The sequence below is a fragment of the Schistocerca piceifrons genome, chromosome 9 (genome assembly GCF_021461385.2).
Source record: "Schistocerca piceifrons isolate TAMUIC-IGC-003096 chromosome 9, iqSchPice1.1, whole genome shotgun sequence".
Classification (NCBI taxonomy): Eukaryota; Metazoa; Arthropoda; class Insecta; order Orthoptera; family Acrididae; genus Schistocerca; species Schistocerca piceifrons.
In genome coordinates this window covers 200,664,356-200,677,727 of record NC_060146.1, presented here as the reverse complement: position 1 = coordinate 200,677,727, position 13,372 = coordinate 200,664,356, and the positions used below count along the sequence as shown (strand labels likewise).

At 45.3% G+C, this 13,372-nt stretch overlaps 1 protein-coding gene and 1 pseudogene across 1 annotated transcript in view; one reads left to right on the top strand and one right to left on the bottom strand.

The window, feature by feature from the left end:
• Positions 1–13,372, top strand: part of LOC124716855 (ras-related protein Rab-32-like) — a 355,100-nt gene that overhangs the window by 219,957 nt on the left and 121,771 nt on the right. The window lies entirely within an intron of this gene.
• On the bottom strand, positions 12,204–12,321 carry LOC124717664 (annotated as a pseudogene).

Here is a 13,372-nt window from a genome sequence, read left to right as displayed (position 1 = left end):
AGACGTGAAACTGTTCAGGAACGACTGCCCAGATGAGTCAGTGAGCTACGTACAGTGTTTCCTCAACAACCGTTCAGCGATCGTGTATGGGAGGGAGTCTGCAGTATGCTGACTGCTGTTCGTCGGCGACTAAGGCTGGAGTTTTCACGCTATTGTCGTACTGGCCGTCCACTCAGTAGCGACAGTTGGCCTTTTCAGGTGAATGGTGTTTTATGCTCCACCGGATTGAAAACAAGCACCTCCAATAATCATCGGCGGAACAATCCAGGCCAGAGGAGTTAGGGTCATGATGTGGGGAATGTTTTCGTGGCATTCCCTTGGTGATGTAATTCTGGAAGGTATTGTGGAAACACCGTGTCTATTCCTGCATGAAGTTTGCTAATCCCGGGCACTGTGACACCTACAATGCAATATGTCTTACAGCTCACAGTGTACGTGAATGGTTCAAAGAGCACCAGGATGAGGTTACCTTACTTCCCTGGCCATTAGACTCGCCGGATTTAAACCCAATCTAGAATCTGTGGGACCCACTCTATCGGGCTGTTACTGCCATGAATCCTCAACAGAGAAACATAGCGCAGCCGGGCACAGCACATGCCTGCACATCCGTATTCCGTATAGGTACCTCGCAGAACCTCATTGACTCGCTTCCTGCACGTCTTACTGCGGTCCGTGCCGCAAGAGGTTCTTATTCAGGCGCTTTACAGGTGGTCACATTAACGTGACAAGACAGTGTATATCGCTAGTCTTAATTCTGCGACTCCTCGTTACTTTGTGAGGGGTCCATGAAAAATGACATGAAATGGTTATCACATGTAGAACAGATTGTATCTTTGACACCACTGAACCAAAGATGTTGCCTGAGGGGCAGAATCGATTGTAGGTAGGGGCGCGCGGAGCGCAGTTGGCAGGTGCCGCTGCACTCTGTTAAAGGTAGGCTCTAAGACTTACAGCGAGTGGCTGGCTGTGAGAATTCAGCTGTTGGCCTATGGACGCAGCATAACACTGTTTTGCAAGCTAATGAAATTTTGTATATTTAGTTTCAAGTCTGCAGCAACGCTATGTAGATTTTGCTAATTTTACAGTACTGACCCTTGAATGTAGGAACAAAGTATTTGCCATCAGCTATAGTGTATAGGTTGATTTTGTATGCCCGATTTGTAATATTTTGTGTGTTTTGTAATCCTGATACGGACAACTTAAATTCTGGGACCTATTTATTTAACGATGTTAGACTTTTTGTCATGTAACAATCCAAGTGTTTTTAATTGCGTCAGTAAATGAGAACTGTAGAACAATTAACACGTTCACTGATTTTGAAGTTAATGTAAAATGTTTCATATCACATTTTGTGAAGGAGAAACTTTATTTTGAATAAAAGTTTTAAACTGAACCAGTCGGTCTTAGCATATCCCCTTATCAGAACCTCACCCTCTTCCACATCGTATTTATTTAAATTCGATGAATATTATTTAAAAGAAATGATTTTTTCAATCAGAGTAAGAAAAAATTTAATGTGCCAGAATCAGAAAAGTATTAATTTTTGTAGATGATGATGATGATGATGATGATGATGATGATGATGATGATGATTATTGGTTTGTGGGTCGCTCAACTACGCGGTCATCAGTGCCCGTACACAGTCCAACTTTTTTCACACAGTCCAATCCAGCCACTGTCACGGATGATGATGATGATGATGATGAAATGTTTCGGGCAACACACTCAGTCCCTGGGCAGAGGAAATCCTCAACCCAGCCGGGAATTGAACCCAGGACCACGTGATCCAGAGGTAGCAACGCTAGCCACAAAACCACAGGCTGCGGACATGTTTGTAACAGCTTTAATGCAGGCAGCACTGCACAGCACTGACCCAATATCCAAAATCGCTGAAGATTTGCAAGGTTATTCATTTATCAACTAATCTACTGACATTATTTGTATGAAGCTATTTTACAGCCGGCATTGCACTTCACTGAGCCAAGATTAAATACCTTGTATGCCTACTGTGGAGAGAACAGAATACCAAGGTTACATCAGTTGCGACTCAAGAGATAAGAAAAATGTATTTCATTGGCTTTTTTTTCATAGGGAATGTTATCAGGCCCATAGAACTCGGTGCTCACGAGAGTGACTAAATTTCAGAGGGATTGATTTCATTATAGGTATTACATACTGGTTTTCCAGATTAAGTTGTTTAATTTTTCTTTGAATTACAGTAAAAATGATTAAGCACATTCGGTTTCGCTGAGGAGTGCAATGTCACCAGCACATCGTATCAGTGGCATCCTTTCACTTCTGAGCTATAACCCCGCTGTTGAAGTTATCTTTTACTTCTGCAACTGCGACTTTTTGCTGTACGAAATGGACAGTAGGAAGGTTGGACATGATAACGACAGTAAAATTGGAGAAATTCAGTCTTATGAAGATGAGTAATAATCATCCTTCCTGGTTTACCATTCACAAGTGCGAAGGAAAATGGTGCGGTATGATGGAGTACGCAACGACATACACCCTCCTCCACAGTGACAAGACGGTGCCTTATGAACTTCCAGTCCGGATTCCGGTGTCCCCGTGTACCTGCTGTGGGGCGTGGACCGCCTGCAGAGGCTGAGCAGTGCTGTAAAGTAGACCTACAACCTTCGCGCGCTCAAATATCGCCTCACTCTGGGGGTAACCGATACACCGCCTATCACATTGCGGCCTTGGCCTTGAGTGTATCTCTCTCTCTCTCTCTCTCTCTCTCTCTCTCTCTCCTGCGACCAGGGCACCTATCCTATTCCTAACAGATTGCTCCAAGGCATGTGCAGTGTTGGCGAATCATCGACACAGATTTCGATTTCATCATCGATGTCTAAACATAGGTGACAGTAATCGACCTTAATACAGCGATATGGCTAGTATCGATGTCAAATGAAAATTTGTAGGATCTCTCTAAAGTCCCGCAACAATCTAAAAAAAATCATAAGTTGGAGGCTGGTGGATCGGTGGGAGGGAGGGGGGGGGAGGGAGGGGGGGGGGAGGGAGGGAGGGAGGGAGGGAGGGAGAGAGAGAGAGAGAGAGAGAGAGAGAGAGAGAGAGAGAGAGAGAGAGAGATATTGTTGTGGACACGAACGGGGGCGTGATTCTTATTCTTTTTTTGTTACTATTTGTTTTCTCTTTTATTTTCTTTAAATATTAGTATTCTTTTCTCTTATGTTGGTTAATTTTTAAATTTCGTATTACGAGGGCGGTTCAGAAAGTAACCTCCGATTGGTCACAGTGCGGGTTGTGGGGGGAGTAGCGACGCCATCTGTGCGTTCACGCACTCAACAGGTCAGTCGGCATCAAGCCGTGGTCGAGTGAACGTCGTACCTGCGCTAGTTTAGTTTTTGTGGCAGTTTGGAATGTGTGCTGCAATAGAAAACCCCGCCAAATGTGAAGTGCGTGCTGTCATAAGGTTTTTTACAGCCAAAGGATATTCTGCAGCAGCTATTCATCGTGAGCTTTGTGCCGTGTACGGACCAAGAGTTATGAGTGAAGGAGTTGTCCATGAATGGGTACGTTTATTTAAAAGTGGACGAGAAAACGTTCATGATGAAGAGAGGAGTGGTAGACCATCATTGGTGACTGACGAACTCGTTCAGACAGTTGATGGAAAAGTTCGTGAAAATCGACGTTTCTCAATGTCGGAGTTGTCTACTGGGTTTCCACAGATTTCTAAGACTCTCTTGTACGAAATAGTGACAGCAAGATTGGGTTACCGTAAGTTCTGTGCACGATGGGTGCCCAAAATTCTTACCGACCACCACAAAACTCAAAGAATGGCCTCTGCATTAGACTTTCTGTCACGTTATGAGGACGAAGGAGAACCATTGTTAAACAGAATCGTGACCGGTGACGAAACCTGGATTAAGTACGTGAACCCTGAGACAAAAGAACAATCAAAGATGTGGGCACATTCAAATTCGCCTACCAAACCAAGAAAAGCCTCGCAAGATTTTTCTGCCAGAAAACTGATGGCAACGGTGTTTTGGTATGCCAAAGGGTTGTTGTTGGTTGAATTCATGGAACATGGTACGACCATTAATCAAGACGTGTACTGTGAAACAATAAAAAAGTTACGACGGGCTATACAGAACAAACGCCGTGGTATGCTGACTTCCAGTATCGTTTTTTTGCACGATAACGCCCGTCCTCACTCTGCTCGCAGAACAACGGCCCTTCTTGAGTCCTTCAAGTGGGACGTTATCAACCATCCACCTTACAGCCCAGACCTGGCGCCAAGTGATTATCACCTCTTCATGCATTTGAAGAAATGTCTCGGGTCACAGCGGTTTGATGACGACGAAGAGCTCAAAGATGCGGTCACAGGCTGGCTCCAGGCACAAGCGGGTGATTTTTATGCAGAAGGAATTTCAAAGCTTGTGAAGAGATACGATAAGTGCCTCAATCGCTATGGAGACTATGTAGAAAAATAGTGCAAAGATGTAGTTGTAAGATGTATATATTAAAATATTTTTATTTAACTTGGTGTATTTTTTAAATCAACCAGAGGTTACTTTCTGAACGGCCCTCGTATTTGCTCCTAAAAGTTTTGTTCTTGCTTGTTCATTCACTTTTTTCCTTGTATTATGAGTAAGTTTTGTTAAACTAAATGGTCTTCTTGCAGTAATTTGATTTAATTATCAAGTGATCTTGGATTTAGCAATTGATTTAGTACCGGGATAATTCGTGCCAGCAGCCGCGGTTATACGATTGATACAAATGGTTCAAGTGGCTCTGAGCACTATGGGAGTTGACATATTGAGGGCATCAGTCACTTACAATGCTTAAACCTAACTAGCCTAAGGACATCACACACATCCATACCCGCGGCAGGATTCGAACCTGCGACCGTAGCAGTCGCGCGGTTCCGGACTGAAGCGCATATAACTGCTCGGCCACCGCGGTCGGCACGATTGATACAACTGAATATTATTGGTTAAAACAGTTGTTTATTTTATTAGGGTTAAAATATAAACTTGTCATCCATTCTTACTGTAAATATATGATGTGCTCATACAATACCAATTGATAGTATGGCATAGATTATACCTAGTGTTCCGATTGATTCAATTTTGCCCCTTTCTTGGCATACAATGTGTGAAACAATACCAAATCCAGGTAAAATTAAAATGTAAACTTCTGGGTCTCCAAAGAATCAAAATACAGGGCTTTACAAATGATTGAAGCGATTTCATAAATTCACTGTAGCTCCATTCATTGACATATGGTCACGACACACTACAGATACGTAGAAAAACTCGTAAAGTTTTGTTCGGCTGAAGCCGCACTTCAGGTTTCTGCCGCCAGAGCGCTCGAGAGTGCAGTGAGACAAAATGGCGACAGGAGCCGAGAAAGCGTATGTCGTGCTTGAAATGCACTCACATCAGTCAGTCATAACACTGCAACGATACTCCAGGACGAAGTTCAACAAAGATCCACCAACTGCTAACTCCATTCGGCGATGGTATGCGCAGTTTAAAGCTTCTGGATGCCTCTGTAAGGGGAAATCAACGGGTCGGCCTGCAGTGAGCGATGAAACGGTTGAACGCGTGCGGGCAAGTTTCACGTGTAGCCCGCGGAAGTCGACGAATAAAGCAAGCAGGGAGCTAAACGTACCACAGCCGACGGTTTGGAAAATCTTGCGGAAAAGGCTAAAGCAGAAGCCTTACCGTTTACAATTGCTACAAGCCCTGACACCCGATGACAAAGTCAAACGCTTTGAATTTTCGGCGCGGTTGCAACAGCTCATGGAAGAGGATGCGTTCAGTGCGAAACTTGTTTTCAGTGATGAAGCAACATTTTTTCTTAATGGTGAAGTGAACACACACAATGTACGAATCTGGGCGGTAGAGAATCCTCGCGCATTCGTGCAGCAAATTCGCAATTCACCAAAAGTTAACGTGTTTTGTGCAATCTCACGGTTTAAAGTTTACGGCCCCTTTTTCTTCTGCGAAAAACAACGTTACAGGACACGTGTATCTGGACATGCTGGAAAAGTGGCTCATGCCACAACTGGAGACCGACAGCGCCGATTTCATCTTTCAACAGGATGGTGCTCCACCGCACTACCATCATGATGTTCGGCATTTCTTAAACAGGAGATTGGAAAACCGATGGGTCGGTCGTGGTGGAGATCATGACCAGCAATTCATGTCATGGCCTCCACGCTCTCCCGACTTAACCCCATGCGATTTCTTTCTGTGGGGTTATGTGAAAGATTCAGTGTTTAAACCTCCTCTGCCAAGAAACGTGCCAGAACTGCGAGCTCACATCAACGATGCTTTCGAACTCATTGATGGGGACATGCTGCGCCGAGTGTGGGAGGAACTTGATTATCGGCTTGATGTCTGCCGAATCACTAAAGGGGCACACATCGAACATTTGTGAATGCCTAAAAAAACTTTTTGAGTTTTTGTATGTGCGTGCAAAGCATTGTGAAAATATCTCAAATAATAAAGTTATTGTAGAGCTGTGAAATCGCTTCAATCATTTGTAATAACCCTGTAGATGTTGATACAGAATTGGGTCACCCCGAGAGAAAGGGGGGGGGGGGGGTGGCACTCTCTCTAGCGTGTAAGGACACATTTTGTGGGAATAGTTACCTCAAATATTAGATCATTACTTCGCATTCACAACAAATGACGGCCAAAGGCATTATCTCTCTCAGAAAGAAAAACGAAGGGAGAAACGGACTATCACCTAACATACTTCAGGCAGGATATAAAACAGTGACTAACACACTGACGGGAAATAAATCGCAACACCAAAATATAATGTAGAGTACATTTGCCTACGAGGCCTATTCCGAAAGTAAGGTCCGATCGGTCGCAAAATGGTAACCACAGTGGAAAATCCGATGAAGCTTTGCATGGGTGTGATGTACACTGCCTCTAATATGCCCGGTGATCGCGTCAGGTTTGTCTTTTCAGTTCTGAGCGCACAGTGAGCACGTACAGACGCCTAGAAAACAGTACCTCCCGCCAAAAATGAGCGCCCTTGAGAGATTTCGCCTGGTTGGATGCGGTCGACACAACATAAGTGTCGTGCATTTCCTTCCTCGTGACAGTTCTCGGCCGCACACTGCAGGGGCGATGAGGACGGCCCTGCAGCGTTTTCGAGGCGAAGTGTTTGATCACCTGCCATGCAGCCTGGACTTTGCTACCTCTGATTTTCACCTCTGCTGACGGGAACCGCTGGCTATGAAGTCAACGTTTTGGCACAGACAACGAACTGCAGATCAGCGTAGAGAATCGGCGGAAAGTGCAGGCGGTTGCCTTCTATGACGAGGTTATTGGAAAGTTAGTACAATGCTACGACAAATGTCTCTTGACGGAGCGGTGACTGTCTACAGACGTTGCTGGAAGGAGAGGCTAACTATTGCAAATAAAACACTTTTCATTTTCGCTACTACGGTTTTTATTTCGCGACCGATCGGATCTTACTTTCGGAACCTAAATTGGAATGATCACATAGATAATGTTGCGGGTGGAGCAAACCAAAGACTGCGATTCATTGGCAGAACTCTTAGAAGGTGCAACGGGTCTACTAAAGAGACTGCTTACACCGCGCTTGTCCGCCCTATTCTGGAGTACTGCTGTGCCGTGTGGGATCCGCGTCAGGTGGGACTGACGGATGACATCCGAAGAGTTCAAAGAAGGGCAGCTCCTTATGTATTATAGCGAAATAAGGGAGTTGGTGCCACAGACATGATTCGTGAATTGGAGTGGCAATAATTAAAACAATGGAATTTTTCGTTGCGACGGGATCTTCTCACGAAATTTCAATTACCAGTTTTCTCCTCCTATTGCGAAAACATGCTATTGGCACCCACCTACACACGATAAAATAAGAGAATTCGGGGCTGGCACAGAACAATTTAAGTGCTCGTTTTTCCCGCCCTCCGTTCGAGAGTGGAACGGTAGAGAGAGACAGCTTAAAGGTGGTTCATTGACCCCTCCGCCACGAACTTTATTCTGAATTTGAGTAATCACGTAGATGTTTACAACGTGGTCGAGAATGGACAACGCAGCAGCGGTCGGCGGTAACTACTTTCTCACGAAACGAAAGTCCTGTTGCGACTAAGTGGCGTTTTCGACAGAGTCACTATGTTCACATGAGACACATTTTCCGAAAATTTCGGAAACCTTTTCTCAGTATTATGTTTACATCTCAAGGTCTAAAGCGGATATGCTAACTGATTGAAACAGGGCGTCGGCAGGGTAGCCGAGCGGTCGGGGCACGTTGCCACGGTTCGCGCAGCTGCCCCCGTCGGAGGTTCGAGTCCTCCCTCGGGCATGGGTGTGTGCGTTGTCCTTACCGGAAGTTAGTTTAACTTAGATTAAGTAGTGTGCAAGCCTAGGGACCGATGACCTCAGTAGTTTGGTACCATAGGACTGTACCACAAATGTACAGTTTTCCATGGCGTCGGGAAAACAGGTGGTCTACTTCATGGTTTATCGATTGCACAATAAGTTACTCTGTCCATGTTAGTCGGATATTTTGAAAACAAGATATAACTCAACAGCCGAACCACGTTTGAGAAAGTTGCGTGTTTACATGGGAGAAAAAATAAATATTGAAGTGGAAAGCCAGTAGCTAGAAACGGATTACACTAATCGGTTTTGCAGTGTTCATGTGACCAACTAGAAGGGGTATTGGTTAATTTGTTGACGAAATCAGTTTTGGGAGCGCATGTAAACGTAGTAAGTTTAACACACGGTGGGCCGCTTGCAGGAGAACCATTCACAGGCTGTATGATCCATCGTACGGGAAGGATCAAAGCTGGAAGCGAATCGACCTCGGACGAAGCCTGCTTGCTCACCGGAGAATACTGAAGCAGTAAGAGTTGCCGTACAGAGAAGCCCCAGCAAATGTTGCAGAAAGTCAGCGGTGCAGCTGGGCATAACCGGACGCTCTGCTCATCGGATTCTTAAAGGTGACCTCTGGACGTAGCCGTATAGGATTACCTCTGCTCGTTTTCAAGCCGCGTTTACTCGAATAAAATTCTCGAGCTTTCTATGGCCATCTCCGCCATCGTCGTCTTTCGAACTGTATTTTGTGTCCGTTCTCCAGGCAGTCCTCAGCTGGGGCCGAATTGTCAAGCTGTCTTTGTTTAATATGTCGGGTGTCCCCGCTACCACGCTCTCCAACCGTGCGAATTGTCTGGCCTATTGGTGCCGCATACACACCGAGCACTTGAAGAGTTACGACGTGATGAAACGTCTCTGTCAAGTCGTTTCATAAGACGCTTGTCGAATTCGATACAGCTTATTCACTTTACTACCTGATTTTAGCTCAATTCATGAACTCTTCCAGAAAGACTGAGCACTCAAGTAAGGTCTATTGTATGATATATGTGTGTTTCAATGTGGGATTTCGGTTTTGTTTTGTGGGAAACGCTGAGTTTGGTCATCGTCTGCTCGAAGCAGACGATGTTACTTCTCGTGCGAAGGAGAGCACAGGATGACCAACTTAGGTTTCCAATATCTGAACAGAGATGTTTACCCATCTTAGTCGAAAGCTGTTTTTGTGTGTGAGGTTGGTGACGGAGGGCTACCCCTCTGGTAGCTTCCGCTGCACGGGGAGCTAGGTAATCTCGAAAGGGAGAACGGCACTCTTCGGTGAAAGCTTGGTGAGCATGGATCGTAGCTCTTAAGGGGCGTTTCAGGTGATAGGAAGCAGGTTGAGTTACGACTTCGTTGTATTTAACTGTTGAAATACTTAAGAACTTCAGCTTAGCTGAAGCGTGTGAAGCGAGTTATTTTTCCGAATGTGCCATAATTATATTGCTTTAAACACGCGATTTTTGGGTGGTTGAGTTAAAAGTGTGGAAGTTACTTTGTTCATTTTGAACAACGATGAAGTAGATTTTCAAACGGTAAATCTGTTTAGGAAAAGCTGGTCAGGATCACTTCAACCGTACGTGAGTGTAATACTGTGTCGAAGCGAGTATGACTTTTAATCTTATATTTTGTGGAAGTTGCTTTTGTCTTTGTGTGTAGATTTTGTGCCACGTGTTTTGTAATAAATGACCCTTCTTGTCCACTACGGCACTGCAATAGGCTTTATTTTAAGTTTGCTTGTTTAATGAGCTATAATTTCTGCAAGAATATCTGTTCTTTCGTGCGCTTTCTACAAAGCAGTACAACAGTTTGAATCAGAATGCACCACGTGCTCTAGTTCGGCCGTTTGCAAGCAGCAGACGCAGTTAGTATGTTTAATAATTATCGCACAACCTCGTTCATTGGTTAAGCCTCTGTCCAGAATAGTGCATGCGCAGAATCGTAAAGCGAATCTCACTGAGATATTTTTGTGGTATGAATGCAAAGGAGATGATAGTATCACTGTCTCCCACCCCCGTTTTCTGTGTTTCTTCTTGCTGTAGTCAAATTCTGCTCTGTTACATTCTCACCTAATTCTTACTTAAACATTTCTAGTCAGGCACCAGTTATGTGTAGTTAGGATGTGCAACCAAATACTTACATTCAATAAATAATCTACGTGAAAGATAAATTCTGTCGTGTTGATCTTACCCACTTACTCCGATTTCCAATCCTGAATTAATCAAGTTGCTTCATGCACGACCTGGGGTGCTATTTATCTGGCTACTTAAAGAAATTTGCATACTCGTAATTAAATTATTAATGTAATTGAAACTAATAATTTTCCAGCTCCGTTTTTTTTTTTCTAAATGGTTAGGAAGGGCGTGGGCTGGTGACGACCCAAAATTTCTGAATTTTTATCATTATTTGTGTGAGAGAAGCAGCTAGAAATGCGAGATAACGTATATGGCTCGATGAGAAACGACGTAAAGATAGTAATACGTTACAGTCTTTAACAGGGCGCAACATATCTCGTACCTTGGTGGCGGGCCAGAACACTGGTCTCAGTTCATGTCTCTACAGCACACGTCCAAAGTTGCTGTTCGTTGTCCCACAGTCGCAGAGGACAGATACTACTGTTCGCCCGTTCGACGGAAGATTGGGAACACTCTCTCAACATTTGGTTTCCAGACGAGGCGGCACATTTCCATTTGGACGGTGCGTTTAACAAACATGATGTACCCTTTAGGGCTACCAGCCATTCGCAAGTGCTTCATGAACGACATTATCATGCTCCGAGGATTACAGCATGGGTCACAATTTCCGTCACGGACTTATTGGAAGAAACTAAACAGTACGCAGCAATAACTTTCTTCAGAGATTATTGCTACTGCGTGGTCCTTCAACACGCAGTAGCTCATGCAAGCTGTAGCAAGGCCACATACCGCAGACACTGTTGGATTTCTTACACGAGCATTTCGATACACGGGTCATTTCACTCAGATTTCCACGTCGTTTCGATAACGGTCAATTTTGGCTCCCCTATAGTCCATACTTCAACGCATGGGACTTCTTTTGTTGGGGATACCGAAAGGAAAAAAAATTTCTCGAAACGTCCACAAGATTTAATGGAGCCCAGACGCGGTATTCTTCAGGCCTGTAGTGACATTACAGAACACTTGTGCCAAAGTGTGGCCGGCCGGCGTGGCCGAGCGGTTCTAGGCGCTACAGTCTGGAATCGCGCGACCGCTACGGTCGCAGGTTCGAATCCTGCCTCGGGCGTGGATGTGTGTGGTGTCCTTAGGTTAGTTAGCTTTAAGTAGTTCTAAGTTCTAGGGGACTGATGACCTCAGCAGTTAAGTCCCATAGTGCTCAGAGCCATTTGAACCATTTTTTTGTGCCAAAGTGTTAACACTTCCATGATGTGAAGGAAGATAGGAATGAAAATGGACATATTGGGCGTATCCTGAGTTAGACCAATTATCTAACGTGCTTTTTCAATGGTAGTGTAAGTTCGTTTGGGTTTGTCTTGACAGTAAAGTGTTTATTCAAAAACAAATTAGCGACACATTCTGTGCGCTATCCTGTATCTGATTTTTAAAAAATTGATTTCTTGATTAATGCCACAATTTCAAAGATGGTTTTAGCAATCCGCACTCCGTCTTCAGGCCACAAGTGGTCCATCGGGACCATCCGACCGCCGTATCATACTCAGCTGAGGATGCGGATAGGAGGGGCGTGTGGTCAGCACACCACTCTCCCGGTCGTTATGATGGTTTTCTTTGACCGGAGCCGCTACTATTCGGTCGAGTAGCCCATCAGTTGGCATCACGAGACTGAGTGCACCCCGAAAAATCGCAACAGCGCATGGCGGCCCGGACGGTCACCCATCCCAGTGCCGGCCACGCCCAACAGCGCTTAACTTCAGTGATCTGACGGGAACCGGTGTATCCACTGCGGCAAGGCCGTTGCCCCAAAGATGGTTTTGCACTGGTTAAATTAGAATCAACTGTTGTACAACACTGCACGCTCAGGTGACGGAAGTCATGGGATAGCTCCTAGTACCGTGCCGAACCTCTTTTTGCCCGTTTCTCCTGCCTCCAGTTCACTGGGTGTTTGTGTTGTACTCATCATTTATGAAAGTGTCGAGATTGGACTGAGCAAAGGTTGGGAATTTGTATGGGCGCTGATAACGGCGCAGTTGAGCGCCCCATAAACCAAACCATCATCATTTTTTCCCCAGCTCAGTACAACAACTCAACATGGCGTGGACTCAACAAGTCGCAGGAAGTCTGCTACAGAAATACTGAGCCATGTTCCCTGTATAGCCGTCCAGACCTGCGAAACTGTTGCTGGTGCAGGATTTTGTGCACGAACTGATCCCTCGATCCCATGAATGTTCGATGGGATTCATATCGGGCCATCTGACTGGTTAAAACATTCACTCAGATTCTCCAGAATGTTCTTCAAACCAATCAGGAAAAATTGTGGCCAAGTGACATGTTTGGGAACATGAGGCCCATGAATGGCTGCCAATGGTCTGTTGTGGTTCAGTTGACCCAGTTGACCTACTCCATTCCATGTAAACACAGCCCACACCACTATGGAGAAATCACCAGCTTGCACAGTGCCTTGTTGACAACTTGGGGCCATGGCTTGGTGGGGGCCTACGCCATACTCGAACTTTACTATCAGCTCTTACCAATTGAAATCGGGACTCATGTGACCGGGCCACAGTTTTCGAGTCTTCCAGGGTCCAGCCGATATGGTCACAAGCCCAGGGAAAGCGCTGCAGGCGATGTCGAGCTCTCGGCAAAGGCACTCGCGTCGGACGTCCGCTGCCATAGCCCATTAACACCAGATTTCGCCGCACTGTCATAATGTATACGCTCTTCATACATCCCACATCAGTTATTTCACGCAGTTCCTATGGTTCAATTTTTTTATCTTGGCGGCTCGCGCATGCCCGCCCAGACGCGGGAGATTGCTGCGTTGCCATTTGCACGCGCCAAGAGAAGCAACGC